Source organism: Myripristis murdjan, chromosome 23 (assembly GCF_902150065.1).
Source record: "Myripristis murdjan chromosome 23, fMyrMur1.1, whole genome shotgun sequence".
Lineage (NCBI taxonomy): Eukaryota > Metazoa > Chordata > Actinopteri > Holocentriformes > Holocentridae > Myripristis > Myripristis murdjan.
In genome coordinates this window covers 22,987,047-22,994,240 of record NC_044002.1, presented here as the reverse complement: position 1 = coordinate 22,994,240, position 7,194 = coordinate 22,987,047, and positions in this window count along the sequence as shown.

The window sequence follows — 7,194 nt, the reverse complement described above, 5'->3', positions numbered from 1 at the left end:
GAAGCAAATAAGCAGTGAATTTGACACCAAAAACAAGAGGATATCAACATTGATTTGCCTTATAAAAATCTCAAAAGGGTTTGTTGCACTGCTGTGAAATTTGAACCTTGCCATGTTCAAAGGGCTGAATGTGGTGGACGTCTGGGAGATGTCACTGGCCCACCACCTACCCCATGACCTTCACCCACCGCCCCCATTATCAAGAGCATGATAGACGTCCTCTTGTCCTACAAATGCCCACATAAAAATGGCTAAAAAAATTGTGTGTTTGTGGAGTCGGGGGGTTCAAGCGCATGTTCTCTGTGGAAACAGTAAACCAAGGGCCTCATTTATTAAAGTTTTGTATAATCGGTGGCAGATTTAATCATCAGGAGACATTTTCCTCCATTTCCTCCATGTGCAATTCATGAAACAGTCATCGCTCTTCAAAACAAACAATGATGTGATCACAAATCAGCACTAATCTTGAAAACAGACATCATGCTGATCACTGATCCACCGGGAAAACACAGGAATGACTTTTGTCTCTACCAGAGCAGGTCACCTGGCTGAAAGGGCCTCTATCTGAAAAACTGCAATTTATTGAAAATTAGTAATTAGTTACAGTTACTACTTACTTTTCTCAAAAGTAATTGAATTGCTTTACCATTTACTGCATATAAAAGTAATTAGTTATGAGGGAAAGTAACTTTTGCATTAGTTGTCAATGACTGGTTCAGTTCTCTGATTAATGTGCACATAGCTATATTATTTTAGTGTTGCTGTTACACAGGGTAGGACAAGATGACTGTCAAATTTTATCTGGTCTCAATTCAATTCCAAGTCAGTGATCCACTTGAGGTCACATGAGCAGTTGAAGTGGACCAAGTATGCTGAGTTATTTATAATATAACTAATAGTGGATATTTTTGAGATGGTTAATGGTTAATGTTTGAGCATTTCTGTGGCTCCATCATGAATGTACCACTTTATTACCAGCAGGAAAACCTTGAATCAATTTGCAAAAAAAGAGCAGACAGGGAGAGAAGAAGATAGAGGTACAGCATCTTAGATGTTTGGCTTCACTGAAAAGTCATGAGCTATTATTATTAATACCATATAACACAGGGCCGCCCCTGGCCAAACTGGGGCCCTAAGCAGCATTTTATTTGGAGCCTGCCCCGGCTGCATCAAAAATGACCGGATTTTTGGTGTGACACCTCCCGCCGACCACACAATCCCAGATGTATAATAGGAATAAAATGACGGCATAACAGCACTCCATTAAACTTGGCAAGCTATATTAGTAAGAACAAAGTACTGTAAGTGAAGGAGGCAGGACTGTATGGGTCAACTAAAAAAATAACTTCAAACTAGAATAAATAAATCTGAGTCAAATTTTAACAAAAGATGTTTTCCTAAAAAAAAAAAAAAAAAAAGTAACTTCAACCTGCCAAATATCTGAAAGCAGGTCAGTGAACTAAACAAGCATGTGTGTTACGAATTAAATAAATTCAATTCAAATAGCCTTAAATTGATCTTCTTTACTGATGCATAGATTGATAGGCTATAAACTTAAGCTCATATGCGACCACCAACTGGTCACTTTACCACTCCTTTCTCACAGAGGTGAATGCACATGCAGACAAATGCATTAACAAGACATTCAAGAAATGGTAAGAGGGCTGCTGGAAAATGTCACCTCCAGGCCACATTTCAGACAGAGACTTACCATAGTCTCTCTTCTATCTCACGTAACCACACACATACTGGTTGTGTGTGTTACACCACTCAAGCAACAACGGTATTGTTTGAGGGTGAACCTCACAGAAAGGATTGCTGGTTGAGACGGCAGATTACGGACTAGATTCCGGTTAGAGAATCAAGGCACTTGGAGAGAGAATACTGATTCTTGTCTTCTTTAATGAAGATTATTGAATTTGACATACAGTTGCATATCTGTGTGTGAATCTGTATGTATGTATGTGTGTGTGTGGTCTGAAAATAAAGAAAGAACAAAATATGTCACACAAAAATACTCTGCCTATCATTTAGCAGTTGAATGAGTAAATAAACAATTCTATGCAGCTGTAACATAACATGCATATAATAACACTCAACTAAGTGGAAGGCTTACATATCTGGTATAAATTAAAGTAAATTATTCAACATTTGCCTTTAAATTGACTAGAAGCATTATAAAGATCACAAAGATAAACAATTGCAAAATGGCATTACAATCAAATTATGCATGTACACCAACATTCACCATTCACTAAATCTTCACAGGCATCCAAACTTAACTGCAGTGCTAGTCAGAAGCAGAGTTAACTAGCTAGCAACCACTACTGTGTTACTGACAGCAGGCTATTTAGTGAACTCAAACCTGAACAACATATTTCCATGTAAAACAACATAAATTAGAATGTTCTACTTAACTGAAGAATAAAAGCACTTACATTTCCTCAAGAACGCACACGAGGAGAGAAACACAGTCTAAGCAGCTTCACACACAATCTGCTCAACAGCTTGTCAGTGTGGGCATGTCCAGACATAGCCTTACTGTGCATGCAGTTCTCTTCGTTCCAATAGAGGGCGATGTTGGACCCTGACTTCTATGACTTTCTCACAGGTATGGTGTAGAGCAGTGATTCCCAACCCAGTCCTCAAGGGCCCCCTGTCCTGCAGGTTTATGTTTCAGCTCTACTCTTTCACACCTGATCCAATTAAGGATTTCATGCTGATTGGTTGAAACAGACCTGAACAGGCTGTGCATGAAGGTGCATTGACCTTAATTGGGTCAGCCGTGCTAGAGTACAGCTGAAACAAACCCTGCGTTCCAATACTCATACTACCATACTATTTAGTAGGGGAAAAAAAGATTTAGTGTGTCCCAATACATAGTATGTCAGATGCAGTATGCCAAGAGTACCAGGATGTTCTACTATATCCGGTCAGATTTCGCAGTATGGATTTCAGCATGCTGCTCTGGCCATTCTGACCCACAATCCTTTGTGCAGCGGACGTTACGTCGCACTGACTGAGTTGCGTGTAGAGGCCACACCCACATACGACAACAAAACGCACATATCGCACAAAACTCGCTCAGTGACAGCAGAAGCGACAGGAAGACAGAAGATAATAAATATGACAGAGGACAGCGCAGTATGAAACAGCAGTGGCATTTTGACAACAACATTCAAATTTGCCGCTACGGACGGCGGCGGAAGTGAGCGAGAGGGCCGGACTTCAGGGACGATGTATGTAGTGTGTCCCAATAGTATGCATATGCATGCATATTTCATACTAAACTACATACTTTGTAAAGGCAGCTGCAGTACCTACTAAAAGTAAAAAGTATAAGTATGCGATTTGGAACGCAGGGAAAAACCTGCAGGACAGGGGGGCCTTGAGGACTGGGTTGGGAGGCACTGGTGTAGGGAAATGTTCACATTTATTACTCAACAGCAGGACTAGCAAAGCAACACAAGACTGCCGATGCAGCACCGGGCACACACTTTCATACAACAAGAACTTTGTCTAACAACTGAAAAAAAAAAAAAACTTTCTGCTTCTACTACTTGGCTGGCAGTAATTTACCACCAACTCAGCCCCCTGCTGGCGAGTGTAATTAAACATACTCAAACAACAGAGCTGAAAATAACTGTATATTACTGAATGACATAGAATAAATGTGACTATGAATGTACTATAAAAGCACATTTTCTTCAGGTGCTACATGTGTATGATTTAAAAATTTTTTAATAAATGTACCCACTGAAACCAAACCCATACCCATGATGAGGCTGGTAGAGGGCGTCCTGCCTGAGATATCAAGATGGTAAGAAACAGCCCTCATTGTTTTCTTAATAAAATAGGGTTCAAACAGGAGGAGGCACATGTTGTACTGACAGAGGCTGACAGCCAGTTATTAACTGGAAATGTCAATCAAGTTTTGCCAACATAAATATTGACTCATGGTGAAGACATTCAAGGCGAGGGTCTAGATTAATTATTTTTACTACATAAACAAATGAAAAGGGGGGCGGGGATGAGTAAACACTGGGGCCACCGGCCCACAGAGGACATGTTCCCTCCCCTCAGTTTGGAAGCTCCAGCTCATTTTGTCCCACCAGCCCCACTCCTCTCCACACATTCACACTATCATACTGTGTGTGTGATAAAATATCACGTGGGAACTACTCTGCTCAGGTCTCCTCATTTTGACCACAGGAGATTATGACTGACACTCCTCAAACAGACTCTGTGAGGTGGGAGTGTCTTGATCACTGCCAGGGAGCAGAAGAAACATAACGGCAAAGCTGAATGATAATCTTCCACAGTTAGCGTCTAAGAAATGACTGTCTGCTCAGGTAAGACCCATTTTTTAAGTCATAAATATACAGTGAAGTGCAACAATCAATAAAATACAATACACTCAAGTCTTTTTTTTTTAAGATTTCCTGTCTTCTTTTTTCTTTTTTCTTTCGTCTTTATATAATACATTTTCATATGTAATTAATTAATTTTTCACAGCTGCAAATTACGTTATTGAACTATAAGTAAGCTAAATGTACCTAAAACTCCAGTTTGTTGAGGACATCTTGCATAATCTGTTAAAAGTATTGCTTTATTGCTGTTTTTGAAATGTATAATGAAGTTGAAATGAGGCTTTGATGTCATGTCCTCCAGCAGACACAAGTTCAGCATCTGATCTTAGTGAACATCAGATTGAAGTAAACCTGCTCATTTTGCTCTCTCTCTCTTCTTCCTCTCAATCAGTCATCAGTTTTTGTGGTAACACACCTGTAGTAAGTTTTGGTTGATGTGCGAACTTCACCTCTCCTCTAAAGCTCAGCGTGACACCATGACAAATCAAAAAAGAGGGAATAGAGGGAGATGTTCATGGCTGAAGGAGTTTGTAAATCAATGCTTGTTTATAAATGAATGACTACAGTACATTTAAATAAACCAGTCTCAAAGGTGGCTTAATGTGCTTTTCCTTATTTTCTGTCACAAAAGTAGTGTTACTATATCAGATGTTCATTTTATATGAACTAGTGTTTCAAATAATGAGGTAAATGCATCTCTCAAAGTAATTCCAGTGTACATAAAGCTCAGGCTTTACTCTGCTCTGAATACTAGTGTAAGATTCATTTTTAGGGCCCGAGCACTGTCCCAGTGCGAAGCCCTATTGTATCTGTAAGGTTTCTTTTTCTTCTCCCTTATTATTACGTCTCTTTGACGCTTAATTTGCCCCCCTAAACATGCTCAAAAACTCACCAAATTCGGCACGCACATCAGGTCTGGCCAAAAATTCGATAAAATCAAAAATCGGAACCCCCCGGTGCAAAAATGGGCTCGGTAGCGCCACCTAGGGATGCAAAGGCAGCGGCTGCGGCCCACATGAATGTGATAGAAAGACCAAACCAGCGCCGGAACGTAGATCTCATCAAGCCCGACATTTTTCGTGCTCGTGCCCCCACCTAAAACCAACAGGAAGTCCACAATTTGCGTTTGAAAGTCACGTTTTCGCCCAAATTTGCACTTTGCATGAAATCTATCTCCTCCCAGGACGTTAATTTTATCGGCTTGAATATTTAATACATGACAGAGTAAACAGTGCTTAACAAAAGTTCTTCAAGGTTTATTATAATTTCGAACCACAGTGCTTAACAAAACGGTTTTCAAACCGTTTGGATTTTATAAGGCCTCAAAGTCAGAGTGTCCACAACCAGCGCCTCCACTTTTTCCCATAGACCCTGGTGGGAATACTGGCTGACACTTGCACTAATTAGGCCCCTGGTGACTAAAGTAAAAGTCTGACAGCTTTCAAACCTATGCCGATGGAAAGAGGACGCATATTCCTACAAAACTATATATCATGGTGTGGATTGGAAAAAGTTTGTGGCCACTGTGAAGAGTTTAACAGCTGTGACTCTGGTTTCTCTGCTCTGCTCTGTTCTCCCTCCCCTCCTCCACTCCTCTGACTCACCGTAGCTGCCTGCAGCCTTCTCCCAATGCACACTCATTGGGAAGGAGCAGTAACAACTCTCTCTCTGTGTGTGTGTGTGTGTGTGTGTGTGTGTGCTTAATGCCACAGCCACCGGGCACAAGTGGACACGAGGCGGCACGGGTGCGAGGGCCCGTCCAACGCTGCTTGCAGCTTTAATTTAAATATATTTTTGGTTTGTGCATTAGACAAAGACAGTCCTATGTTGACGTTTTAGCTGAACAACTGTCTGATCCCATACTCACTAAGGTGGACTCATGGGTACAGTAAAACATACAACCTTATCTTAGATATGTTAAAGAGTAAATGCAAAGCAAACTGTGATGTCAATTCCCAAAACATGTACTGTGTAACAAGCCCACACTGCATGATTGATTGATTGATTGATTGATTAATTTATTAAAAAGCCAGGGGGAGAATCCCAGCCCTAAACTGGGCACGCAGGGACCTTTTACTTCTGTCCAGAGGAAGAGTTACATATGGTTCTGGGCAGTAAATATTTTTTAGTTGGCAATAAGTTCTGAGCTTTGGTTTAAACCATATGTCATTAGCCCATTTTTCTTTGTATGCCAGAAATAACTTATGCATCGCAAAATTAACATTACATCGCAGACCGTTAGTAAAGATGTGTTGTTGATCTATCTCACTAAAAATAGCAGACAGTTCACGGCACCAAGGGTATTTATTGGCTTTATTCCAGTTAAAGACTTTTTTGGCAATTCTTTCATCTGGCATAGAAGACAAACGATTCCATAGCCTAATCATTTCCCCTTTCTGCTTTATCAGACACGGAACCCATCCCATGTCACTCTGGAGAGCCAGAACAGAAGTAAATTTATGCACCCCCAAAAAGTAGCATATAGCTCGATTTTGAATAGCATTAACCCCGGGTGAGTCCTTACTTCCCCATATTCCTGCTGCATATAAAAGAACCGGGGTGACACAGGCATCATAGAGCTTTGAAAAGGTAGCATATCCCAGATCCTTGCACTTCTTCATTTTACTCACAAACGAACCTAGAGCTCTACCTGCTGTATCTGCGAAGGTGTTAATACCTTCTTCCCATTTTAGATGTTCCTCCAAGATGAAGACAAGGTACTTATAAGTACTGGTGTAACATAGTGGCTTAACTCTCACATAAAAATTAACAGAACTTCTACTTACACCCATTTTTCTGAAATGTATAACTTGGGTTTTCCCTT